This window comes from Prionailurus bengalensis, chromosome D2 (assembly GCF_016509475.1).
Source record: "Prionailurus bengalensis isolate Pbe53 chromosome D2, Fcat_Pben_1.1_paternal_pri, whole genome shotgun sequence".
NCBI classification, from domain to species: Eukaryota; Metazoa; Chordata; class Mammalia; order Carnivora; family Felidae; genus Prionailurus; species Prionailurus bengalensis.
The window spans coordinates 42,507,495-42,535,391 of NC_057351.1; the positions used below are offsets into that span (position 1 = coordinate 42,507,495).

Here is a 27,897-nt window from a genome sequence, read left to right on the forward strand (position 1 = left end):
GAGCGGAGCCCATGTCAGTCCCAAAGCTCAGACTACTAACTTCTCATGGTCAGGAGGTGGAGTTGACAGGTCTGACCGCGGTCAAGCAGCAAATGTTAGTCCGAGGCCCCGGCTAAAGCGGTCAGCTGCAGGGCTGGCATCACGGGTTCAGTCTAGCGGACACCTGAGTCAGGGTGCAGAGAAGCAAGGTCAGTGGAGAGGGGCGGTCCCGAAGTGAAGGCGGAGCCTGGGGATTTCTGGCGCGGGGTGGAGGCGGGGCTAGGGGTGGGCTGAGGCCGGAGTCGGGCGGCGGGGGCGGATCTGAGGGCGGGGCCTGGCCCCGTGAGGCTCGCGCCTGCGCACGCGGGTCCCGGGGGGCGGGGCTGCGCGCGCGCGGTGCGCGGGCCCTGGAGGGCGGAGTCCAGGCGGGTGCCGGCCAAGGGAGGGGGCGCGGTGTCTCTCGAGTCAGGCGCTCCCTCAGGCCGCGGACGCGATGCTGGCTGCTGCAGGTTTGGCTGCGGGGCCGGCGGGGATGTGACGGGCGGTCCCTCGCCTCACCTGCGGTCCTTGGGCCCGTAGGTCACTGGGCGACCCGCAGCCGGGCCGCGGCCGGGGAGGCAGCGTGACCTCCGCACGGTGAGAGTCGGGGTCGGGCGGGACCCGGGACCGGAGTCGGGGCGGGGCGGGCGTCCGCGACAGCCCTGGGCGGGGGGCGCGGCGAGTCTCGGGCCCAGGCACCTAGGGTGAGGCTGTGACACTCTCAGGCCTCCCGCCCTCCCGGCATCGTCTCGAGTTCCCCGCAAGCCGCCTGAGGAGGGGCGAGCGTGGAGGGTAGAGGCCGGACGCCCCCCACCCCGCGGGCTGTGACAGGCGGGCACGGGGCCTCAGGCGCTGGGGGTGCGCCTTTCTCTTAGGAGAAATCAGGGCGAGGCCAAGTTACCCAGTGATTTCAGAGCCAGGATGCTTGCGAGGGTTGACAGGGGGAAAGTACCCGGGTGCCCCGAATGACTGTTGGGGTTTTTTTTGTTGTTGTTGTTTGTTTTTTTAATTGCTGGGCCAAAACAAAGACACACCTTAAAACACATCCTTAGATCAAACTTTGATGGACCACACCATTGCCATGGGTTCAGATGCTGCTTCTCTCTCCTTTTGACATCTGCTGTTTTTATACATACATACGGACATATACATATATATATATGTATATGTTTTTTATGTACCTATTTTTTTTTTTTTATCAAAGTAAAAGGAAGAATGACTCCTTTGAGGTAGTCGTTAGTGGCTAAGCTTGAGTTTGAATTTCAATAATTGCAAATTCATCTTTGTAGGCTACCCAGCCAATTAGGCTTGCTGTTCCAACACTAGGCCTTAGCCGTGTGGCAATTACTGATGCAGGGACTCTTCGTGGTCACAGATTGAAATGTGGATATTTCACTCTCATTGGTGAGCTGAATTGAGCTTCAGACCTTTCAGAATAGCCATTTGAAAAAGCATTCCTTTTCTCTTTTTCTCCTGAGAATTAAAATATAATGGAACTAATTTTGCCAGTCACACACACACAAAAATCCTCTTGTAGACTAAAGATTTTGGTGGGGACAGCTCTTTAACCAAAAGGAATTTAAGATACCCTCCTCCTGCACAAAACTTGGTTTTATCTGCAATCAGTATAAGGTAAAGATTTAAACATTCTTGAATGTTTTGCCTGTACTTAGTCTTCTCAGACATTATTACGGTTTGCCTCTTGAGATTTATTAAAGCTCTTTAGTGTTATTTGGTTATTTTCTTTAGTATTCTCTTTAGGCAAAACACACACACTTTCTTAAGACCCTTTTAGCCACAATTCATATTCTTTTACTTCCGTGTAAAGAAACTTCATGGTAAGAAACCGCTAGAAGCCATCCTGAGAGCAGGCACTCTTCATTTAAAACAACAACCATTTATTCTATATTTCCATATCGAGACCTGCATTTGTTTGTTTGTTGCCAACTCAACTCCTTTGTATGCTAAATAGAAGGGGACTTTGATTCCCTGTGTAAAAGTCCGTCAGTGACTGTACATAATCTGTATTTGATAAAAGTCAAAGTCCTTTGAGATTTCTGATAACTTGTGAACGTTTCTAATTTCATTTCTGCCATTTTGCTCTCCTCTGCATACAGACACTACTTAAGAGTTCTCTGAAGATGACATCTTCCTTTGTGGTTTTACACTGTTCTCTCTATTGAGACTTCTTCTCTACTTAGTAAACAATTTGCTCTTCAAGATCTACCGAAAACATCACCTCTGAAAATGGTCCAGAAATCTTATCCCCCTGTCTTGACCGATCCAGTACTACATCATGCATTCTTCGTTTAGCATCTGTCAGTTAGTAATAATTTGTTTTTATGTCTGTCTCCATCAGACCTTTGGGTTCCTTCAATGCTAACATTTACTGTTATGTGGCACAGGTACTCAAAAACTATTTATTGATTACATTTTTGAGGAATGCTCTTGATCTTAAATGTAAGTTTAAGATAGGCAGACTTTGTGAACGATCTCTTTCAATATCGGAAAACATGGAAAAGATGAATGCATAAGATACCTTTAAATTTCCATGAAGACAGTCAAAATTGTTGCTGATTGGGAATGAAATCCTAGTGATGACAGCAAAAAACCAATACATTTTATAATGCAAGACTAAAAAAGGCATGGCCAGTAAGGATTCCTGCTTCTTTAATTTTAAGAGTTTATTTTGAGGCAAAGTGATTTGCCCCAGGTCTTGCAGGTAGAAAAGGACAGAGCTGGGATACAATTCGAGCCTTTTGACTATTTGTGTATTTTACCTTTGCTCTCAGTTTCCTAATTATAAGTCTTAATAATTGTTCTACAATTTTGAGTGGAAGGTTTTGAGAGGCATAGACATGTATTAGTAAAGGGGGTCTATTAATAGAATGTTGAACTTGAAAGAATTAACGAATTATTCGCTTCAGCTTAAAAAATTTTACCCATTAAACAACTGATGCTCGAAAGGGCAAGTGTCTTATTTAGGTTGTTTAGAGTCACTGGGACCCCACATCCTCAGACCTCATGCTTGTGTATTTTTCATTCCTTCATGGTGCTTTAGGGGGAAAATGAGGAAGCTGCCAATTTTTCAGAAGGAGAACAAATCGGCTTATATTTTCTCCCTCCTTGAATGCTTAGCTGCCACTCTTAGAAACTTAGAGCCCTTGAGTGGTGAGAAACATGATAATTCATTTGGGGATAGAGGAGAAACCTAACCTTCACTACTCTGCTTGGCTGGATAGTTTTTAACCTCAGTGCTTGGGGCTCTCTCTCCAGATGCCCCATAACAAGCGGCTTCTGCTCACCATATGGAGATTCCTCATACAGTTACGTTTTGATGGTAAAATGAGATTTTAATATAATAAGGTTACAGATGGCTAATAGCATGGCTAAAATTACATGTGTGGCTAGTCTGTATGTGAGAAGAACCTATCTGATTACTCGTCTATGTGATAGGTTTTTTGGGAAAAAAATTGATGCTTGTGGTTTTAGGCTTCTGAAATGTGTACTTACTGTAGTGGGCCTGATCAATTCCAATAGGATTTTTATTTTACAAACAACTTAATGATGAAAGAAATAAAAAAAATAAACGTTTATTTTTTATTTTTCACCATATATATGTGATTTTATACTATAATCAAAGCGTAATGTTTAATATTGCTTTCATATTTAATGTTTTATTTTTGCTATAATTTTTGCACATTTAAATTTTACAATGTTGCAGTGAATTGAGTTACTTATTTATACTAGTTGCACATCCAAGTTATTTCTTGCTTTGCAAGTAAAACAGTTATCATATAGCTGTGCTATGTTTTGCTTCTTTCCTTTAGGCTAAAGACCCAGGAGGGTGAATTACAAGGTCAGAGGGTCTGAAAGTTTTTGTCACTTTTGGAAAATATTGCCGAATTTATTTCTGAAAGATTTATTTATTTATTATTTTTACTTTTTAAAAGTTTATTTATTTTGAGAGAGAAAGAAAGAAAGAGAGAAGATGGGGGAGAGGCAGAGAGAGAGGGAGAGAGAGAATCCCAAGCAGGCCCTACACTGTCAGCATGAAGCACTATCAGCATGGAGCCCAACATGGGACTCGAACTCACAAACCCTGAGATAATGACCTGAGCTGAAGTCAGATGCTTAAGAGACTGAGCCACCCAAGTGCCATGAAAGGTTTTTTTTTTTTTTTTTAATTGATTTACATTGCCTCTTGCTGTTTAGTTGACCAGTTTTGTCATACTTTTATAGGTTTTTGTTTTAAAAGTTTTTTTTTTTTTTAAATAGGTGTAAGACTACCTACTGCTTAACATCTGTCTACTGCCTAACATAACTATTCACAATAGAAAAGCAAATGCAGTATTTTTCTGGTTTTACTTTCTCCTTTGTATGAATTGTTTGAATTGCTTCTCGGCCTTTTGGCTAAGATCAAGTGTATGAATTGTTTGTCCTTTGCCCATAAGTTTATTGGAATCTTTTTACCGATTTTCATTATCACTTAACATCATAAATATGAGTCTCCTAAAATGTTTCTGATCTGTTTTGTTATTATTGTGAATTTGGCAGTTTTTAAAATTATTATTATTTAAAAAAAATTTTTTTAACATTTATTTATTATAGAGAGACAGAGCAAGAGCATGGGAGGGGCAGAGAGAGGGAGAGACACAGAATCCAAAGCAGGCTCCAGGCTCTGAGCTGTCAGCACAGAGCCCGATGTGGGGCTCAAACTCACAAATCGCGAGATCATGACCTGAGCCGAAATCGTATGCCCAACTGACTGAGCCACCCAGGCGTCCCAGCAGTTTTGAAAATTATTAAAAGTCACTGACTTACAAAAAATTTTCGTGATTTCATCTTTTGATTGTGAAGTCTGAGAATGAATGTCACTCCATCATCTGATGCACACTTGTATTTTCTTAAGCTTCTTGAGTTTGTTTTGTTACATGTGTATATCTTTAGAAAATTATACATGCAGTTGAGATTGAATTTAGTTTATGTGGTTTAATACTATAGAGAATCACATTCTTAAAAATCTCTAAGTGAGTTTCTATTGGTAAGTTGCAGCTTTTTTTTTCTTCCTGAACTTGAATAGGAAACAAAACAAAGCTAGTTTTTTTATTTTGTTTTGTTTTTTGTAAATGGGTACTTGTTTCTAAATAAGTTATAGTAAATTTTGACAAAGCAAAAATTTTAGGAAAGTGTATTTTGGTTAAATGAAGTTTCTGTTAGGTCATGGTTAACCAGAAGGTCATTTCTGATTTAACTCTTACTGTTTGTTAATCATTGTAAAATATATGAGAGTAAAACTTTGGTTATCTGCATCCTTTGGGGAGTGAGACATGCTAGATAGATGAGATATCCCAGGGTAATAGTTAACATTGGTTGAATGCTGGCTACTGTTGTGGTACTTGGCTTGGAGTTGCTTTCTTGATTCCGGTAACAACTGTAAGAGGTAGGTTCTTCATATCCTCACTTTGCAAATGAGGAAGCTTAGAGAGGTAAAGTGACCTGCCAAAGGTAACACAGCTAGTAAGCAGTGGAACTGGAGCTTAGTCTGTCTATCTTTAAAAGGGTGTGTTTGAGAAGTGTATTATCTTATTTTTTGTGCTAAGGATTCGAACTTTATCTCATAGGCATTGGAATGATATTAGATGTTTCAAAGTAAGGGGATGATAGGGTTTGTCTTTTAGGGAGTTGGCTGATGTGGCGGTGTGGAAATATATTGAATTGTGTTTCTGATAGGAAGTGGTTGCAATAGGTCATAGGAGAAATAAAGCCTGAACTGCAAAGTGTATTTGGAGATCAGGAGATTTTATGGAAAGATACAGGACTTAGTAACTGATTTACAAGAGAGTAGGAAGCTGGAGTGTTGATTTGGAAGATATGCAGTAGGGTAATGACAGATGAATATGTGCTTCAAACACTTTGTCATATTTCTTTTATGGCATTGACTGTGATGTATTTGCATCTAATCTAGTGACGCATCTACCTCCGCCACTGGATTGTGTACTTTTCAAGGACAGGGACTGAGTAGAAGGCATGAACTAATACAGGATGAACTAATACAGGAAGAGGGCAGGAGACTGAAGTGGGGGTGGGAAACACCAAATCACCTAAATCAAAGAATGGATGGAGGAAGAGGAGCTCTAGAAAGTGACAACTGCCAGGGAGGAGCAGGGAGACCCATCAGTGCCAGATGGGGGAGGAGTGTTACGGAGAGGGAAGTATTAGCACAAAAGTAAATACAAAGTGCCACTTCAGGCTACAAACAATTCTGGTTGTTGTGTCCCACTGTGATATGCTGATGACCAGCGGTTATATAGAGCTAAGTTGTCTTTACTTTGCTACCCACTTTTTCCTTCCACACTTTCTCAGAGTATCCTATGGTCTCCTGCTTCTTTTAGCTTCTAACATCTGCCTGCTACTGGTGCTGATGCTGGGACATGACTCAGCCTATTGAGAGCAACCAATCCGAACCCTCCTTTCTTTTTAAGTCGATTGACAAATCAGTATGTTAGGTATAATACGTGACATTTCATTTCTTCTCTGCTGAGTTGATTGCTTTTTTTGCATGCCCCCAGAGTTACTCCTCTGACTTTCAAGACTTCTGATTGGTTGTTTTGAGATTTGAAACCATTGAGAAGCCAGAGGATTTTCTTTTCTTTTCTTTTCTTTTCTTTTTTTCTTTTCTTTTCTTTTCTTTTCTTTTCTTTTCTTTTCTCTTCTCTTCTTTTCTTTCTTTCTTTCTTTCTTTCTTTCTTTCTTTCTTTCTTTCTTTCTTTCCTTCTTTCTTGATAAATTGGTTTCCATACAACACCCAGTGCTCACCCTAACAAGTGCCCTCCTCAATACCCATTGCCTACTTTCCCCTCGAGAAGCCTGAGGATTATTACTATTTTTATTTTTATTAAAACATTTTTTTTAACATTTGTATGTTATTGATAGACACAGAGCATGAGCAGGGGTAGAGAGAGGGGGAGACACAGAATCTGAAGTAGGCTCCAGGCTCTGAGCTGTCAGCACAGAGCTGACACGGGGCTCAACTCACTGCGAGATCATGACCTGAGCCAAAGTCGATCGCCCAACCAACTGAGCCACCCAGGCGCCCCAGAGAAGCCAGAGGATTCTTAAAGACTGGATTCATGAAAGCTGAAGTTTTTCACCTGTTTACTTTTCCATGTTGATCAGTTTGATTGTTGGACCATCTTTGAGGATTGTTGATCTTAAAAATGCTCCAGGATCATCATTCCAAATAATTAATAATCTTTGTTCTCTTTGTACTGTTTTATAGTTATCTAAGGTGTGGGGGCTTGTTTTAAATTTCCTTGGTCATTTCCTAACATTTCATATGATTGGTTTTCAAAGAGCCACTTAGGAAAGGAATTTGTACTTGATTTCTTCTGCTATTATTTGCTTCAAAGCATCCTTATTCTTAACTTGCTGCTTTTTTCTTCCCAGTTTTCATCTGGCTGGTTTTTATACTTGGTAAGTATGATGGGAAGGGGAAAAGAGAAAAAAAAAATGGCTAATTACTTTTCTCTTCCCTGCCTTACTTTAGTTGTTACTGCCCTCCTCTCCACAATCACTGTTCCCAACTGTCCAATTTGGCATGGCCTCCTGCCCTATATCTTCAGTTCTGTGTGTGGGGATGGGAAATGCAAGACAGCTCTTTAGCTAAGGAATGCTGGATGTCTCAGGGTTTTGGTCCTTCTGTAATGGTGATACCTTTGTAGCTTAGTAGATGCTTTTTATTCCCTGGCAATCTACATCTCTGTAAAATACAAAAAATAAATGTAGGTCATGTTTCTTTGAATTAATTCTCATTCATTCCCTCTCTCTCTCTCCCTCTCCTCCTTTTCTCTCTGTTTCTTTCTCTCCCTTCCCCCCTTCCTTCCTCCCCCATACCCTTCTCCCCACCATATCAAGATAACACAGTCTTTGATGACTGACCCCCTAGTGAATACACTAGGGACAACTAAGATAGGCAGACACCAGAAGGTACTTTGAATTGTTGTTGTCATCATATTAATGATATTTGGTTGCAGCCTGAGTGCTTTGGGGAAATTTGAGAGCTTTCGCTGACCATTATGTCTTGGCAGACAGTGTTATGGTTGGCAGTTACACTTTTCTCTGACAACCATAGTTTAGAAAAGCAGGAACTATTCGTAACAGCTGTTTAAGTGTAGGATGGGTCTGGTGATACTTTGATCTGAGTTGATAGGCCAGGTTATAGGAAACATAGCCTGGTAATATTTCTTTACAGAGAGTGGGGAGGCAGAGATGGCCATTTTTTTTTTCCTTACTCTTCCTTTTATTCTTATTTTACATTTTTTTCTAGGGTTTATTTTCTTCATTTCATAGTCACTTTTGCAGTCAACATTTTCCCAAGACTTGAGAAGTTCCACAGTGTAAATTTGCTCAACCCAATCTTTGAGACCAGTCTAGATTTTCCTGATTCATGCCATCCATCCATTCAAGAAATACCCACTGAGCACTTGCTAATAATAGTGCAGTGAAGAAAATGCCTTTTCTGCCCTTGTGCAACTTTCATTCTAATGACAAGATACAGAAAATAAACAAGTGTATATGTAATATGTCAGCTATTATACTACTGTGGAGAAAAGCAAAGCAGAATAAGGCAGAGAGACCGTGTAAGGAGGATGCTGCTGTTTTTTTTTTTATTAAAATTTTTTTTAATGTTTATTTATTTATTTGAGGGGGAGGTGAGCAGGGGAGATGGGGAGAGAGAATCCCAAGCAAGCTCCATACTGTTAGCACAGAGCCTGACATGGGGCTCGATCTCACAAACTGAGATCATGACCTAAGCTGAAATCAAGAGTGGGAGGCTTAACCGACTGAGCCATCAAGGCGCCCCAGGATGCTGCTATTTTATGTAAGATGGTTAGAGAAGGCTGCGGTGATGAATGGTATTTGAGCAGAAACATGGAAGAAGTGAGATTGTGATGATCTAACTGTGCAGCTATTAGGGGAGAGAGTAGTTGAGGAAGATGAAGCAAGTGCAGATGTCTCGTGTCTGAAGCATGCTTGTCTTGTTTGAGGAGTGGCAAGTAGATCAGCGGAGGCATTGGGGGGGAATGATTGGTGAAAGATGAGGTGGGGGGCCATAGAGGGTGCTGGGAGAGGTGTGCATGGTAGATGATATATGGCCTTGTAGGCCAGTAGGACTTTGGCTTTTACTCTGAAGGTGGGAAGCATTTAAAGAGTTTTGACTTGTTTTAAATAGACCTCTCAACAGTTATGTAGAGAATGTCTGAGGGTGGGTATAATGAGATCATTCAGCACGCTCCAGCAGCAATCCAGAGTGGGAGATGATAGCGATTTTAGACAGGAATTGAGAGAAGTGCTTACAGTCTGTATACATTTTGAAATCAAAGCCAACAGAATTTGATGGTGGATTGGATGTGTCTGTTCATTGTTTTTTTCCTGACTAACTGGAAAAAATGGAGCTGCCATTTGCCAAGATGGTGAAGACTTCAGGAGAAGCAAATGGGAAATAGTTTAATTTTGGTTATGTTAAGTTAGCAATCCAAGTGGAGATACTGTCCAGACAAGGTATACATGAGTCTGCAGTTCAGGGCAGAGGTCTGGGCTGGAGATAAAAAATATTTATTTATTTATTTATTTATTTATTTATTTATTTATTTATTTAGAGAGGGAGGGAGGGAGGGAGGGAAGGAGGGTGGGAGGCAGAGAGGGGCAGAGAGAGAGGGAGAAAGAGAATCCCAAGCAGGCCCCACACTGTCAATGCAGAGCCCGATGTGGGGCTTGAACCTGTGAATCACGAGACCATGACCTGAGCCAAAATCAAGAGTCGGACTCTTAACCGACTGAGCCACCCAGGAGCCCCTGGAGATAAAAATTTTAAGTCATGGACATGGAGATAGTATTTAATACCCTGAGAACTGATTAAGATAATCTAGGGAGAGAGTGTGGCTGTAGAAGAAACCCAAAGATTTTGCTTTAGGGTCCTGTAAAGTTGACTCGGAAAGAGAGAGAGAGAGGGAAGGACAGCCAGAGCTAGCAAAGGAAACTAAGAAGCATTCCATGAGGAAGGAGGGGAATTAAGAGTGAATGGTATTCCCGAAGCCAAGTAAATGTTTTAAGGAGGGAGTAAGTGAACAGCTATGGTAGATCTTATTAGATCCAGGACAAGGATGTCACTGTTAGATTTAGCAATATGAAAATCATTGGTGACTGTAACAAGTTCTTGGTGGTCATGAAAACTTTATTGGAGTGAGTTTAAGAGAGAACTGTAGGAAGGGAGTTGGTTTCAAGGAGTTTGCTGTAAATTGAAGATGAGGAAAAAACAGGGTGATAACTACAGGGGATGTGGAGTCAAGGAATTGTTATTTCCTTAAAAGATGAGTGCTTTTCTAGTATATTTGTATAAATATAAAAATATTTATAGCTTATGGAATGACCTAATAGAGAAGAATTAAAGGAGCGATTTCTTTGAAAAATAAATTAATTCAATCCTAATCTGTGAACCCAGAGTCTATCATTATCATATATATGTCCTTATGTATTAACCTATTTCTTTCAAATTAAGACAGTGGCTAGTGGGGAGAGGTGTTAAAGAACATCCCCATACCTCCAATTTGTTGAATTTTTTATCAGTTCAAAACTGTAGTTTTTATATGTAACAAAATTTTTAATGGATTATTAGGAAATGGGTTAAATGGTCTTTTTTTATTTTTTATTATTTTTTTTTGCTAACCTTCTTTTGTTTGGTAACTTCTTCCTGTTTATTGTCCTCAGCAGTTTTGCACAGTGCTTGCCCTGTGGTTCTAAATCTCTGTTATAGTAGTTTTACTGTGAAATACCTTTTTAAAAAAGGGAAAAAATTAATTAAAAAAAATTTCTTAAGTACTTTTAAGGGAAAGATTTGATGGCCATTCTTTTTCCTTTTTTTCTAATGTACCTGACTGCACTTTTACTGTAATTGCTTCTGATTATTGAGTTGATGTTTGAGATGAGTTTAGAAACTTAGGTTGGAAGCCCATATTACAGTTACATTATTTTATGTGCCTCTTTTTGTGGTTCATTTATGTTTGAGTAAGTAGTTGTCAATATTTAGTGCTGAAGCATTACTGCAGTTGCTTTTAAATCTTCTTCATTGGTCTTCCTCCAGATTTTCTTCCATTAGCCGCTTATCTATACTACTGACTTTTGAGTTTCTGAAACACAGATCTGATCATGTTTTATTGTTGCTTTAAAAATCTTCTGTGGCTTTCTGTTGTCTATGTAAGTTAGACACCTTTTTTTTTTTTTTTTTTTTTTCTTCTTTTGCTTCTTGCCCACCTCCTGCCTGTACCTGCATTCTGCTTTAGGGGATTTGGAGTGCTCCTTGCTAGGTTCTAATGCACATCTGATGTTTCTTACCACAGGATAATGGTCAAATTTGCTGTCAGTGTACAGAAGAAAGTCCTCCATGTGTTGTGGTCTTCATCTTTTATCATGGTTCCATGAATATGAGAAACTCTTTGACATCTCTGTGCTTTTGCACATAATATTCCTCCCCCCCCCCCCCCCCCCCGAATGCCATGTAACTACTTAGCTACCTTGTTAAATCACTTCATCTTTTTAGAAACCCAAATAAAAGTCTCCTCTTCTAGGAAAACGTCTAGGCATATTTTCATCATGTCTCTTCTAACCCACCTTCATTATATTCTCTGTTACCTGTGTTCCTGTAACATTTTGCAGTTATTTTGTTTTAGTATTTGCTGTATTTTCCTCTATTTGCTTTCATGGCTGGTCTCCCTTGCCTCACCATTAAACTTACAGTCACTCAAGAAATTTTTGTTGAATGAATGTTTGAGTAAAGCAAACGATTATTCAACATTGACCCACCTTTTTTTTTAAGTTTATTTATGTATTTTTGAGAGAGAGGGCATGTGCGTGCACAAGTGGGGGAGGGGCAGAGAGAGGGAGAGAGAGAGAGACTCCAAAGCAGGGTCTGCACTGCTAGCACAGAGCCCAATGTGGGGCTTGAACCCACAAACTGTGAGATCATGACCTGAGGGAAAGTTGGGCACTTAACTAACTCAGCCACACAGGCATACACTTTTTAAACCATTGACCTACTTTTTAAAAAAAATTTTAACTAAAAATTTTAATATTTATTTATTTTGAGAGAGAGAGAGAGAGAAAGAACAAGTAGAGGAGGGGCAGAGAGAAGGAGAGACCCAATCCCAAGCAGGCTCCGCACGATCAGTGCAGAGCCCAATGAGGGCTGAACCCATAAACTGAGATCATGACCTGAGCTGAAATCAAGAGGTGGATGCTTAACTAACTGAACCACCCAGGTGCCCCTACCCTAAATGTATCTTAAACTCATTCTCTAGCCAGATTTTGACTTCTATGTTAGTATTTTCTGTAGCACCATCTTTGGTTTCTCTATAGTATCCTTAAGTCTCACTTTTGTATCTTATCATTACTGAGTTTTATTATAATTCAACAAACATTTTTTTGGTCACTTCCCATGTACCTGATTTGTTAGTACTAGTGATGAGAGGCTGAATAAGGTAAGGCCTCAGTCCACGAATTATTGTGATATATGATGAGTATAGTAATAGTGGAATATCTAGGACACCTTGGGAGTTCTGTCTTTCATGTACTCCTTAATTCTTACTTTGGCTACTACTAACCTCTTTCAGGCCCTAGATAATTTTAGACTATTTAGTAGCTGTCTTGCCTTAACTCTCTTGTCATTCCAGTTCATCATGAATACTGCCAGCAGATTCGATTCGTTGTCTTTGAAAGAAGAAAAAAAGTACCAGTCTTTCTTTTTCCTGTTCATGGAATAAAATCCAAAATAGAATGCAATCTGGAATGCCAAGCGTTTGGACCAGACTTCCTTTCTTCTCTTGTGCTACATGAACTGTTCATTATAGCAAAACTCTCTACATTCTGTTCCAAACACAGTTCATACTTTTCCTTTTTTGCCTTGCTTGTTTGAGCCATTCCACCACTGTAAAAACAGTGTTTTTACTCTTGGTTCCTCTACTTACTGAAATTGTATCTGTTCTTGGATGTGGTTCCCACTTGTTAAGTCTAGTGTGAACCTTTTTGATGATCATGCCCATATTTATAACACCCTCTCATCCTTTGCCTTCATGACACCACTCTTTTCTGTTTTTCTTAACCTATTCTTTCTCAGCTGTCTCTCCTGACTCCTATCCCTAAATGTTCATTTCCCAGGGTTTCAATCTGACCTCTTTTTTCTTTATTCTGTTGTGCTTTCTTGGAACACGTGTCATTTTTCATTATCTCTTTTGTGTTCATTCCCCCAGCCCTGTTTTTCTCTTGAACACTCCAGTCCTTAGGTTTGCTACTGAAAATGTCCACCTGATTGTCTACAGAAAACCTGAAAGTTACAACATCAAAAATTAAGTACATGTTTTTCTCCAGAACCTTGTGTTCACCTCATTTTCCTATCTTGGTTAATGATGCTGTCAGTCACTCAGTTACTCATATTATAAACCTGCGAATCATCCTGACTTTTGTTCTTCCATCCCTTATTTTCCATTAGCTGGCAAGTCCTGCTGTTGGAGCTTTTCCCTCTCCATTCCCTTTACTGTTTCCTTGGGCCAGGTTCTGATATCCTTGGTAACCACCGTAAAAGCCCCTTTAAAGTAAGTCTTCTGCTCAATCCTGAACATTGTATAGGAAATTCATGTTGGTTGTATCCTGTAGGAATGCCAATGGCAAAATAGTTTTAGGTCTGCCACTCTAGAATAGCACCCGAACCATGGACTAATCTTTGTGTATCCATTAAAGGTCAATTTCCTAAGTATTTCTATAAGATGATATTGTTAAGATATAATTTATGCTTTGTAAAATAAATTTTCTTAAGGATTAAGAATGTTATTTCTAAAGATAAAAGGGAAAGCAAGAAAAGATAGAGGGAAGCAGAGGTCTTGCTGCTGGGATAAGTGCCAGAAATGATCTTTTAGGATATTTTCTTAATGAACTAGAAGAGATTATAAATTTGAAAGTAACACTAGGTGCTTTGTGTCCAAATGCCAGTTAAAGAGCAGATAACTACAGAAGGAGCTTCAGACTATGAGTAGACAAAACTGAGAGCTTTAGTGTGGGAATTGTAAGCTAATAGATTTGAATAGTACTTTGAAGAGATGTTTTTAACCATCAGTTCATAATCAGGTGAGACTCCTGATAGCATTATTGCATGTTCTGGCAGATACTGGCCTAATGTATTGATGCTACAGAGGTGGTACCATGGTCACCACCTCTGTATCATCTAATATGTTTCATAAGCACAAGTCCTTTTGTATTGAAGCATTATTTTCTGAATTCAGGTATAGTCAAAGAAGAGCTCTTCAGTATTTTGATTTTTTCTTGGTTTTCTTTCTTTGATTTTAGATACAATTTGTCTTGCTTGTAACATTTTAAAAAGTCAAATTAACAGAAGAAATTACTTTAAAACTTGAGTGGCTTATATACTGAATGTTAGCATATATTTCAGAATAATTGAATATGTACATATTGTGAATATTTTGCAAGATTATTGTGTACATTTTTTTGGCTTTTGCTGTTGCTCTATTGTTGATTTTTGTTAATTTTCCATAAATTTAAGGTTTATGAGGCTGGTACTAGATTCTCACTTGGAAATTACCTTGGAAAATGTATTTGAGCATTCTGTATTGTAGCGTTTTGAAGTTGAACATGGGGTGTGTATCATTTTGGCTTATAATGTTCTGCCTAGGAGTTCCTCTCTGGAGGAAAAAAGGAAAAAGTCTTCATAGAGAGTCCCCAAAGTAGACCAGAGTGGTATTTTGAGCTGAGGGAGTAGTGTGTACTCTGGTAAGGAGTCCTGAAAGATCATAGTATGGGAATGGATCCTTGGGTGGTTTGGTGTGAGTGGAAGGCAGGGTTTGTTGGGTAGTGGTAGGAGAGAGCAGCTGCAAAGAAACACTTGCTTACTATCTGTGTATCTATGGACAGATTATGTGATTTCTCCAAGTTGGTTTTTGTTGTTGTTGTTTGTTTTTTAATGCTGGTCGTGGAGTCCAACACAAGGTTCAATCCCAAGACCGTGATGATTACCGGAGCCGAAATGAAGAGTCGGATGCTTCACCAGCTGAGCCACCCAGGTGCCCCTCTCCAAGTTTCAATCTCCTTAAATATGCAGAATGAGAATAATAAAGATATCTGGGGCACCTCGGTGGCTCAGTCGGTTGAGTGTCCAACTTTGGCTCAGGTCATGATCTCCCAGTTTGTGAGTTCGTGCCCCACGTCAGGCTCTGTGCTGGCAGCTCGGAGCCTGGAGCGTGCTTCAGAGTCTGTGTCTTCCTCTCTTTCTGCCCCTCCCACCCGTGCTCTGTCTTTCTTAAAAAATAAACAAATAAATAAACATTAGAAAAAGAATAAAAGATATCTAATTTAGGATTGTTGTAGGATTTAAATGAGGTAATGCAAATAAATACCTGGTACACAAGTTCTCAGTAGGTACCAGCTACTGTTGTTAGTACTGTTTTATGGCATTTGTTCTTTGGAGAGCCATTGAAAGATTTTATTTTTTTAAATTTTTTTAAGTTTATTTAAGTAAACTCTATACCCAACATGGGGCTTGAACCCATGACTCCAAGATCAGGAGTCACATTCTCCTTTGACTGAGGCAGGCAGGTGCCCTTGAAGGATTTTAAACTGAAGAGTGACATAATCAGATTTATAATTTTGAATATTAAGTCTGGGAAAAGTATAAAGGATGCATTAAAGGGAAAAAGCTGAAGGTAGGGAATTAAGGAAACTTATGCTAGTAGAATACTGACTAGCGATGGTAAGAATCTAGATTAAGAAATGTGGTGTTGGAGAAGACAGGATGGATTTGAGAATTATCAAAAATTGATGTGCATTATATTCTGTGAGTTGGGAAAATCTAAAGGGAACTAGGAAAATAGCAAGGATGTAGACAGAGTACTCAGCTGAGTAGGATATATTGTATTCTCTCATTCGTTAATGGGAGAGGGCAGAAGAGGATGGTTAGAGGCACATATTCACCATTGCCAAGGGTCTAATGGCTGAGCTGGGCTGCTACCATTCTTCACATTGGACTGGAGCATTTGGGCATCTCTAGGTGAGTCCAGAGCAGTGACTTTGGGCAGCACATAGGGATAATGTGCCAAGTATCAGGAAGCTCTCATGAGTGCAGGAGAGACATGACACAACCACAAGTAGACCTAAACGGTACCAGGCTTGAAACAGAGGAAGAGCTAATTCCTAAGGGACTAGAAAGACAAACTGACAGTTTTATTTTTTTTATTTTTTATTTTTCCAATATATGTTTATTGTCAAATTGGTTTCCATACAACACCCAGTGTTCATCCTAAAAGGTGCCTTCCTCAATACCCATTACCCACCCTCCCCTCCCTCCCACCCCCCCCCCCCAAACTGACAGTTTAAATTGTATTTGGATTTGAATCTCTGAGTTCTTCTCTAAGTGCTAAAAGATCAAGCCCTCCAGGACTCACCTAAGTTTTGTTGATTTTACAAGCTCAGAAGTATTTTTTTTTTTAATGTTTGTTTATTTTTGAGAGGGAGCACAAGCAAGGGAGGGGCAGAGAGAAAGGAGCTATCAGCGCAGAGCCTGACATGGGGCTTGAACTCAAAAGCTGAGTTCATAATGGTATTTTAGCATTTGATAATTGGGACATTTTGAAATGTTAACATACAGTCTGGGTGCCTGGGTGGCTCAGTGGGTTAAGCGTCCAATTTCAGCTCAGGTCATGATCTCACAGTTTGTGAGTTTGAGCCCCACATTGGGCTGTCTGCTGTCAACATGGAACCTGATTCGGATCCTCTGTCCCTCTGTCTCTCTGCCCCTCCTCTGCTGGTTCTCTCTTTCTGTGTCTCTCAAAAAAGTAAACTGGAAAGAAAAAAAAGAGAAATGTTAACGTACAGTCATTTTGCTAAAAGATGCATATCTGCTCTACGATTTTGTTTTTGGAACACTTTATGTATATTATCATTTAATCATATATTCTTTGGCAAGTTTAATTGTAGCATGTGAAAAACTGCCTTTTACAGTAAAATGATTAGTTTTCAATTTGTTTATTAAGTTGAATATTCTTACCTTACATAATTTTACTTAAAGATTATGATAATAGAGAACAAAGTTCTGTCTAGAATATTATGACGTGTATTTAGTTGTCAGTGAAGTGTTCCTGCATCAATTGACCAGTAGCGAGTATAGCTAAAATATAAATGTACTTTGATTTTAAGGTGTGGTTGATACTTAGGCCTCAGCCTACAATACTTTTTTCCTTTTGTTAATCATATTTTATGAAATTATAATTGTGTTATTGAAGTAGACAAGATTTGGGGATTGTGTGTACTGTTATTGGCATTTTCAGTTCTTTTTTTTTTTAAGTGTGATGCTAATTTTATTTTTTTATTTTTATTTTATAAATTTATTTTTTTTTAATTCAAGTTAGTTAACATACAGTGTAGTATTGGTTTCAGGAGTAGGCATTTTCAGTTTTTTATCAGCAATACCCAGATATTATGTCTCCTTTGCTGTGGAATTAGAGTAAGACTCTCTCTACATGCTGCTGTGTCCAAGGCAAAGAAAGAAAATACCTTCTAGTAAAACTGCAGTTATACATACTTAGATTTTTCAGTAACTTTCATTTCTTCACTTAGTAGCTTTCATTGAGTGTTTTTTCTGCACATTAAAGTAGAATACGTGGATATGGTCTTAAAAATGATGTGATAATTGCTATACCCAGAGATGTATGGGAGCATACAGGAGGAGCACTTAACCAAGGCAGGTGTCACATGAACATGCTGATTCTATGGTGAGCTTTATTGCTATATATTACATGAGAATAGAAATACAAAACTAAAGAGTTGTCATCTAGCAGCCTGATACAGATCAGGTCATAGGAACTAGTACATTCCAGAGAGATATAGACATTGTAGGTCATGGGAGATGGCAAATTGCAGTAAGCCTGTTGTTATAGCCCTCACTGTTGTTATAGCCCTCACTTCTTGTCATACTCTCTCCTTGTGGAGCTGTTGTGTATGCTTCTTGTCTCCCTGATGGGGACACTATTCTTGGTAATGGAAAAGTCTAGATGGCTGGTTTTGGGGGAAATATATATAAAATAGGTTGAAAAGAACTAGAATTCTTTAGCATGAAAAAGCATAGTATTGAGTGCTTACATTTTTTTAAATTTGGAAATACTTTCATACTCACAGGAAGTTTGCAAGAATGAGAATAGTACAAAGAATATCCAAATAATCTTTATCCAGATTCACCTATTATCAAAATTTTGTGCTATTTATTATTTCTTCTCTTGCATATATACATATGTACATATACCTCTGTGTACATATATATGGTCTCTTGTATACACACACACTGCACACACCAAGCATTTGAGAATAAGTTGCATATGTCATGACACTTTCCCCTGAGTACATCCACATGTATTTCCTAAGAATAGGGCTTAAAAAACAAAACAAAACAAAACAAAACAAAACAAAAAAACTAACCACTGTACAATTATGGATTTCACTAAATTTAACATTGATAATCTTCCATTTGTATTCCAATTTTTTTTTCATTGGCCAAGTCTCCTTTATAGTATTTCTCCCCTTACACAAACTGCTTTTTAAAGAGCAGAGAATGGAGAATGAGTGATTTTTGGTAGAAATTTTTTTCTTTAAGGATCTAAAGAAAATCATAGAAACTTAAAGTTTAATTTCCCTTTTACTCCAAATCCGTCTCTCCCCCAGGTTTTCCATTTCAGAAAATGGTGGCACCATTTGATTAGTTGTTCAGGCTAGAAAACTGAGAGTCATCCTTGATTTCTCTCTTTCCCTTTTTCCTCATTCCTTGCATTTAATCTGTCACCCAAGTGCTATAGCTCCTGTTTCCCCCTGCCTACATCTTGAACTCTTCTCCTTCTTTCTATCCATCTACTTCACCCTGCCCAGTGTGTCATCATTTCTCAACGGGGCTCCTTCCTACCTACCGTCTTAACTAATTTCCCTGCTTTTGTGTTTTCTCCCTTCCAATTCATTCTCCACAAAGCAGCCAGAATGATTTTTTAGGAATGAAAATCAGATCATGTCATTTTCCTCATAACCTTCCGTGGCTTTCCATTGTGCCAGAGCACTTTTTGTCTAAATAGCTCTTCTTTCTTTAGGTTATAACTTAAATATTCTTCCTCTGAGATGCTTACCTTGATGCCCAGTCTTCTGTTTTTGTTGTTTTCCTTCACAGGACTTTGATTTGTAGTTACTTGTTTGCCTGTTTTGTTGTTTGTTGTTACTAGACTGTAATTGCAGAAACCATAGGGGCCATGTCTGTTTTGTCAACTTTTGTATACTTAGCACCTAGTGCATTTCTGGGAACATGGCAAGAGATTAAATATTTAAACGTGCTTAGTGAAAGGAAACAAAGAGGTTATGTACTCCTATTGCTCATCCAGTGTAAGAGTCTGCACTCTCTGGCAAGTATTATTCAACTTGTTTTTGAATGATTTCAGATGCACTGCTTAGTGTTTTATGTGGTAGTCCATTACCTTGTTCAGTAATTCTGATAGTTTGAAAGATGTTCTTCACTTTGAGCTGAAAACTGTCTTTCTGTTATTTTTGCCCTTTGATCCTCGTTCTGCCCCTCTCTGACACCTTAAACTATTTGACAGTAATAATCATATATTCTGTTGGTTAGGCTAAAACATTTGTAAATGCTTTACTTTTCATTATGTAATATGGTTCTTCACCCTTACCCTCTCTGTAAAAATCTATTTTGTCAGGGTAACTCTTAAAGTGGTATATTGAAGAATAAAGATGTTCATGATCTTTGGTCTGGTAATTTGTGGTTAAATGATTTAAGCGTATTAACTCAATGTAATATATTGTAGCCATCAAAATAATAAATGTAACATTTCTATAGAAATGTGGGAAATGCTTGTAAAATAATTAACAAAGTAGAATGTTAAATTGTATCTAGTTATTATAGCCAACTGAGTAGCTTATAGCTAGTTTGATAAGGGGTAAATGTAATGCTTACGACTGTTATCATTCCAGTGAGAGGTAAGGGAGACTTTAATAGTCTGCATTAATTCTTCTTGACTTAGATACTGTCTTTCTTTTATTGTAGTCTAGAATTACTTGTTTTGTGGCCTTACCTCACTGTTAACCCATTTGAACTCATCAACTAAAATTGCTCAAGCTAAATCATGGAGCAAAATTTGTTTCCTTGAGATGTAAACACATTTGAATTTTTCACGATGACATATCAAATTGGGTTAGAGACTGAGATGTACTGAATGACTGAGGGATTGTTCAGGGCGTTCTTTGCTATCTAAATTATTTCTTGAAGGTACTGTGGACTGCTGGTATATTTGAATATTCTGTCCCAATACTATAATGTTATTGTCCTGAAATAGGCTAATATTTTAATAGTATTTTTAATCAAAACTAATAATTAAGTTGTAATTATAACTACCACTTAGACAGTTAGTTTTGAGAAAAAGCTTACTTAATATGTGATGGTAGCATATTTAAAAGCAAACTTAAAAATTCATACTTTATTTTTACAGAAAAATGTCTTTAGAACTGAATTATTTAATAATGTCCAAATTTACAGATGTTTATTTAGTATTTGGAAGGCTTTTTTTTCTTGTAAAAACATCATTTTTTGTTAACCTAAAAGAATTGAAAACAACACCATTGGATATTAGTAAGTAAATCTAGAAAAAAATTGATGAAAATTATTGTTCTAATTGATATGTGAAGAAAATCAGGTTTTATTAGATGAACATTAAGGAGATAGGAGGACACTTAGAATGAGAGTAGGTTTCTTTCTTGTTGTTTGTGTCTAGTTATTTGTTGTAAGTGGTTGTTGAGTGAATTCTGAAAGAATTGCTGGGCCCATCCTGTGACAGAAGAGTTGGCTTTGTAGCCAGCAAACTCTGTGAATGGCAATTGTCTTAACTTCTCTGGACTCAGTTTCCTATATGAGCTGTGATTTCCCAATTCTAAAACTCTGGTTTATTGAAGTATACTGTATGGCAGAGTGGCATTTTCAAGGGTATAGAAGTTATTAGCACTTGTATTTATTCCATCTAATTTCACTTCAAAGTATTTTTTTGCTAAGAAGTTATTTTTATCTCATTTTTTTTATGTCCCTTTTGTATTTTCCATGTGGAGAGAGTATCTAATAAGTTTGTGTGGAAAGGTTTCAGTTTTTTAAAAGGTGTAAGAGGAGACTCTGTTTGTTGTTCTAATGAGCTGGGTCATTTTTAGCCAACACTCCTAATAATAAATAACCATGACAGGCAAAATTTATTTATTTGTTTATTTATTATCTTTTTTTTTACGTTTTTATTTTTTTAACTTTATAAGGTTTTTATTTTAATTCCAGTTAACATACAGTGTTATATTAATTTCAGGTGTACAGTGTAGTGATTCACCACTTACATACATCACCACCTACTCATCAGGACAAGGGCACTCTTTAATCTCCATCACCTATTTAACCCATCCCCCCCACCTACCTCCCCTCTGGTAACCATCAGTTCTCTATAATTAAGAGTCAGTTTCTCTCTTTTTTTCTTTTTAATTTAAATTTTAATTAGTTAATATGTCGTGCAATATGGGTTTCAGAAGTAGAATTCAGTGAGTCAGCACTTACATGCACGTGTGCTCATCGCAAGTATCCTCTTTAATACCCATCACCCATCTAGCCCATCTCCCACCCACAGGCCTCCATCAACTCTTAGTTTGTTCTCTATTAAGTGTCTCTTGTGGTTTGTTTCCCTTTCTCCTCTTCCCCCATGCCTTCCCTTATGCTCATCTGTTTTGTTTCTCAAATTCCACATATGAGTGAAATCATATGATATTTGTCTTTCTCTAATTGACTTATTTTGCTTAGCATAATACATTCTGGCAGAATGTTGTTGCAAATGGCAGAATTTCACTCTTTTTGATGGCTGAGTAATATTCCATTGTATATGTCTTCTTTATCCATTCATCAGTTGATGGACATTTGGGCTCTCTCCATAGTTTGGCTATTGTTGATAATGCTGCTATAAACATTGAGGTGCATGTGCCCCTTTGAATCTGTATTTTTGTATTCTTTGGGTAAATACCTAGTAGTGCAATTGGTGGGTTGTAGGGTAGTTCTATTTTTAGTTTTTTGAGGAACCTCCGTATTATTCCTCCAGAGTGGCCGTACCACTTTGCATTCCCACCACCAGTGCTTGCCGAAGGGATTCACCTTTCTTCATATCCTCACCAACACCTGTTGTTTCTTGTGTTGTTAATTGTAGCCATTTCAGTTGGTGTAAGGTGGTATTTCATCATGTTTTTTTCTTTAATGTATTTTATTTTATTTTTAAATATTTATTTTTGAGAGAGAGAGTGAGGAGGGGATGTGCAGAGAGAGAGGGGGACAGAGGATCTGAAGTGGGCTATGCAGCTGACAGCAGAGAGCGTGATGCAGGGCTCAAACTCATGAACCGTGAGATCATGACCTGAGCTGAAGTCAGACACTCAACTAACTGAGCCACCCAGGCACCCCTCATCATGGTTTTGATTTGTATTTCCCTGATGATGAGTTGTTGAGCATCTTTTCATGTGTCTGTTAGCCATCTGGATGTCTTTGGATGTCTATTCATGTCTTTTGCCCATTTCTTAATTGGGTTGTTTGCATTTTTTTTGAGTGTTGAATTTGTAAGTTCTTTACGGATTTTGGATACTAACCCTTTATCAGATTTGTCATTTGCAAATATCTTCTCCCATTCTGTAGGCTACCCTTTAATTTTTTGATTGTTTCCTTTTCTGTGCAGAAGCTTTTTATCTTGATGAAGTCCCAATAGTTCACGTTTGCTTTCATTTTCCCTTGCCTTCAGCAATGTGTTTAGTAAGAAGTTGCTCTGGCCTAGGTCAAAGAGGTTGCTGCTTGTGTTCTCTACTAGGATTTTGATGGTTTCCTGTTTCATGTTTAGGTCTTCAATCCATTTTGAATTGATTTTTGTATATGGTGTTCGAAAGTGGTCTAGTCATTTTTCTGCATGTCAGTGTCCAGTTTTCCCAACACCATTTGTTGAAGAGACTTTTTTCTATTGGATATTCTTTCCTGTATGTTGAAGATGAGTTGCCCATATAGTTGTGGGTCTATTTCTGAGTTTTCTGTTCTGTTTCATTGATCTATATGTCTGTTTTTGTGCCAGTACCATACTGTCTTAATGACTACAGCTTTGTAATATAGCTTGAAATCTGGAATTGTGAGGCCTCCAGTTTTGTTTTTCTCTTTCAGTATTGCTTTGGCGATTGGGGTCTTTTGTGGTTCCGTACAAATTTTAGGATTGTTTGAGGTAGCTCTGTAAAAAATGCTGGTGGTATTTTCATGGGAATTGCATTAAATCTGTAGATTACTTTGGGTAGTATAGACATTTTAACAATGTTTGTTCTTCCAATCCATGGGTGTAGAATGCTTTTCCATTTCTTTGTGTCCTCTTCAGTTTCTTTTATAACTCTTCTATAGTTTTCAGAGTACACATCTTTTACCTCATTAGTTAGCTTTATTCCTAGGTATCTTAATTGTGTTGGGTGCAATTGTACATGGGATTGATTCCTTGATTTCTTTTTCTGCTTCTTTGTTATCAGTGTATAGAAATGCAACAGATTTCTTTGCATTTATTTTATATGCTACAACTTTGCTGAATTCACGTATTAATTATGAATTTTTTGGTAGAAACTTTTGGGTTTTCTACATATAGTATCAGGTCATTTGCAAATGATGAAAGTTTGACTTCTTCCTTGCTGATTTGTATGCCCTTTATTTATTTTTTAATGTTTATTTTTGAAAGAGAGAGAGCATGAGTGTGGGAGGGGCAGATAGAGAGGGAGACACAGAATTGGAAGCAGGCTCCAGCCTCCGAGCTATCAGCATAGAGCCTGATGTGGGGCTTGAACCCATGAACTGCAAGATCATTACCTGAGCCGAAGTCGGATGTTTAACCCACTGAGCCTACCCTTTATTTCTTTTTCTTGTCTGATTGCTGAGCCTAAAACTTCCAGTACTATGTTAAATAGTAATGGTGAGAGTGGGCATCCTTTGTCTTGTTCCTGACCATAGGGAAAGACTCTCAGTTTTTCCCCATTGAAGATGATATTAGCTGTGGGTCTTTTGTATATGGCCTTTATGATGTTGATGTATTTTCCATCTGACCCTACTTTATTGAGGGTTTTAATCAAGAACGGATGCTATATTTTGTCAAGTGCTTTTTCTGCATCTATTGACAGGATCATATGGTTCTTACCATTCTGTTAATGTGGTGAATCATATTTTTGATTTCCAAATATTGCAGTCAAATGCTCTACCACTGAGCTATACCCCCTTGATTTGCAAGTATTGAACCAGCCCTGTGGTCCAGGAATAAATCCCACTTGATCATGGTGAATAATTCTTTGAATGTACTGTTGAGAGACAGAGTGAGAGCGGGGGAGGGGCAGAGAGAGACACACAGAATCAGAATCAGGATCCAGGCTCTGGGCTGTCAGCTCAGAGCCTGACATAGGGCTCAAACCCACAAACTGTCAGATCATGACCTGAGCCGAAGTCGGACGCTTAACCGACTGAGCCATCCAGGTGCCCCGGTATTAACTCTTCTTTAAATGTCTTGTAGAATTCCCCTGGGAAGCCAGTCATCTGGCCTAAGATTCTTGTTTGTTGAGAGATTTTTGATGACTGATTCAGTTTCTTTGCTGGTTATGGGTCTGTTCAAATTTTCTTTCTTCCTGTTTCAGTTTTGGTAGTTTGTGAGTTTCTAGGAATTTGTCCATTTCTTCCAGGTTACCCAGTTTGTTGGCATATAATTTTTCATAGTATCTTTTAACAGTGTTTGTATTTCTATGATATTGATTGTGATCTCTCCTCTTTTATTCCTGATTTTATCTACTTGGGTCCTTTCTTTTTTCTTTTTGATAACTCTGGCTAGGAGTTTATCAATTTTGTTTATTCTTGCAAAGAACCAGCTCTTAGTTTCATTGATCTGCTCTACTCTGTTTTGTTTGTTTTTGTTTGTTTCTATAAAGTTAATTTCTGTTTTAATCTTTATTATTTCTCTTCTTCTGCTGGCTTTAGGCTTTATTTGATGTTCCTTTTCTAGCTCCTTTAGGTGTAAGATTAGACTGTGTATTTGGGACCTTTCTTTCTTCTTGAGATAGGCCTGAATTGCAATATACTTTTCTCTTAGGACTGTCTTTGCTGCACCCCAAAGAGTTTGGACTGTCGTGTTTTCATTTTCATTTGCTTCCATGTATTTTTTTATTTCTTTAATTTCCTGGTTAACCCATTCTTTAGTAGGATGTTTTTTAACCTCCATGTATTTGAGGGCTTTACAATTTTTTTCTTTTGCTTGACTTCAAGTTTAATAGTGTGTTGATCTCAAAATATGCATGGTATGATCTTGATCTTTTTGTACCTGTTGAGGGCTGAATTGTGGCCCAGTATGTGATCTGTTCTGGAGAATGTTCCATGTGCACTCGGAAAGAATGTGTATTCTGCTGTGTTAGGATAGAATGTTCTGAATATATCTGTTAAGTCCATTTGGTCCAGTGTGTCATTCAAAGCCATTGTTTCCTTGTGAATTTTCTGTTTAGATGATCTGTCCATTGTTGTAAATGGGGTATTAAAGTCTCCTACTATTAATGTATTATTATCAATGAGTTTATGTTTGTTATTAATTGATTTATATATTTGGATGCTTCCAAGGTGGGGGCATAAATATTTACAATTGGTATATCTTCTGGGTGGATAACCCCGTAATTATGATGTAGTGCCCTTCTTCATCTCTCGTTATAGTCTTTGTTTTAAAGTCTAGTTTGTCTAGGGGCGCCTGGGTGGCGCAGTCGGTTAAGCGTCCGACTTCAGCCAGGTCACGATCTCGCGGTCCGTGAGTTCGAGCCCCGCGTCAGGCTCTGGGCTGATGGCTCAGAGCCTGGAGCCTGCTTCCAATTCTGTGTCTCCCTCTCTCTCTGCCCCTCCCCCGTTCATGCTCTGTCTCTCTCTGTCCCAAAAATAAATAAACGTTGAAAAAAAAAAAAATTTTAAAGTCTAGTTTGTCTGACAAATATGGCTACTCTGGCTTTCTTTTGATGTCTATTAGTATGATAGATGGTTCTCCATCCCTTCATTTTCAATTTGCAGGTGTCTTTAGGTCTAAAGTGACTCTCTTGTAGGCAGCATACAGATGGATTTTGTTTTTCAATCCATTCTGATACCCTATGCCTTTTAATTGGAGCATTTAGTCCATTTACATTCAGAGTGTTTATTGAAAGATATGAATTTAGTGCCATTGTGTTACCTGTAGAGTTGGTGTTTCTGATGATGTTCTCTGGTCCTTTATAGTCTTTGTTACTTTTTTTTCTCCACTCATGGAGCCCCCCCCCCCCCCCCATTTCTAACAGGGCTGGTTTATTAGTGGTCATGAACTCCTTTAGTTTTTGTTTTCAGGGAAATTCTTTGTCTCTCCTATTCTTTTTTTTTTTTTTTTTAATTTTTTTTTCAACGTTTTTTATTTATTTTTGGGACAGAGAGAGACAGAGCATGAACGGGGGAGGGTCAAAGAGAGAGGGAGACACAGAATCAGAAACAGGCTCCAGGCTCCAAGCCATCAGCCCAGAGCCCGACGCGGGGCTCGAACTCAAGGACCGCGAGATCGTGACCTGGCTGAAGTCGGACGCTTAACCGACTGCGCCACCCAGGCGCCCCTGTCTCTCCTATTCTTTATGACAGCCTTGCTGGATAAAGAATTCTTGGCTGTGTATTTTTCCCATTCACGGTGTTGAGTATTTCCTGCCACTCCCTCTGGCCTGCCAAGTTTCAGTGAATAGGTCTGCTGCTAATCTTATGTGTCTATCCTTGTGGGGTAAGGACCTTTTGACCCTGGCTACTTTCAGAATTCTCTCTTTATCTTTTTGTATTTTTCAAGTTTCACTGTGTGTCATGGTGTTGACCTGTTTTTGTTGATTTTGAGGGGAGGTCTCTGTGCCTCTTGGACTTGATGCCTGTTTCCTTCCCCAGATTAGGGAAGTTCTCAGCTATAATTTGTTGAAATAAACCTTTTACACCCTTTCCCTGCTCTTCTTCTGGGACTCTTATGATGCAGACATGTTTTGGTTTATGGAATCACTAGGTTCCCTAAATTTTCCCTCCTGATCTCATAGTTTTCTTTCCCTCTTCTTTTCAGCTTCATTATTTTCCATAATTTTATCTTCTGCATCACCTATTCTCTCCTCTGCTGCTTTGGTCCTCATTGTGATTGTTTCCAGTCAGTTTTGCATCTTGGTTATAGCATTTTTTTTTCAACATTTATTTATTTTTGGGACAGAGAGAGACAGAGCATGAACGAGGGAGGGGCAGAGAGAGAGGGAGACACAGAATTGGAAACAGGCTCCAGGCTCTGAGCCATCAGCCCAGAGCCTGACGCGGGGCTCGAACTCACGGACCGCGAGATTGTGACCTGAGCTGAAGTCAGACGCTTAACCGACTGCGCCACCCAGGCGCCCCGGTTATAGCATTTTTAATTTCATCCTGACTAGTTTTTTGGTCTTTAATCTCTGCAGCAAGAGTTTCTCTGGTGTCTTCTGTGCTTTTTTCAAGCCCAGCTGGTAGTCTTATAACTAACTTGTTCTAAATTCTTATTCCAGTATACTGTTTGTATCTGTTTTGAGCAAGTCCCTGGCTGTGATTTCTTCTTGACCCTTTTTTGGGGGGAGAATTACCCCATCTTGTAATTTTGGCTAAGTTTCCATCATTTGTATGTTTTGAAAGTTTGTTATGTTTCCTGCCCCCAAGAATACTGCTATATTAAAAAGGAGTCATAC

At 38.7% G+C, this 27,897-nt stretch overlaps 1 protein-coding gene across 6 annotated transcripts in view; it reads left to right on the forward strand.

The window, feature by feature from the left end:
* The first annotated feature begins 366 nt into the window (after nucleotides 1-366).
* The window catches only part of CCSER2 (coiled-coil serine rich protein 2), a 201,533-nt gene continuing 174,002 nt past the window's right edge, over nucleotides 367-27,897 (forward strand). For 3 of the 6 annotated variants that reach the window (XM_043596755.1, XM_043596756.1, XM_043596759.1), the window contains exon 1: nucleotides 382-615. The gene's annotated coding sequence lies outside the window, so the exon portion shown is untranslated. Of the gene's footprint in view, nucleotides 616-27,897 lie in introns of all 6 variants that reach the window. The other 3 variants (XM_043596754.1, XM_043596757.1, XM_043596758.1) reach the window with 3 other exon arrangements.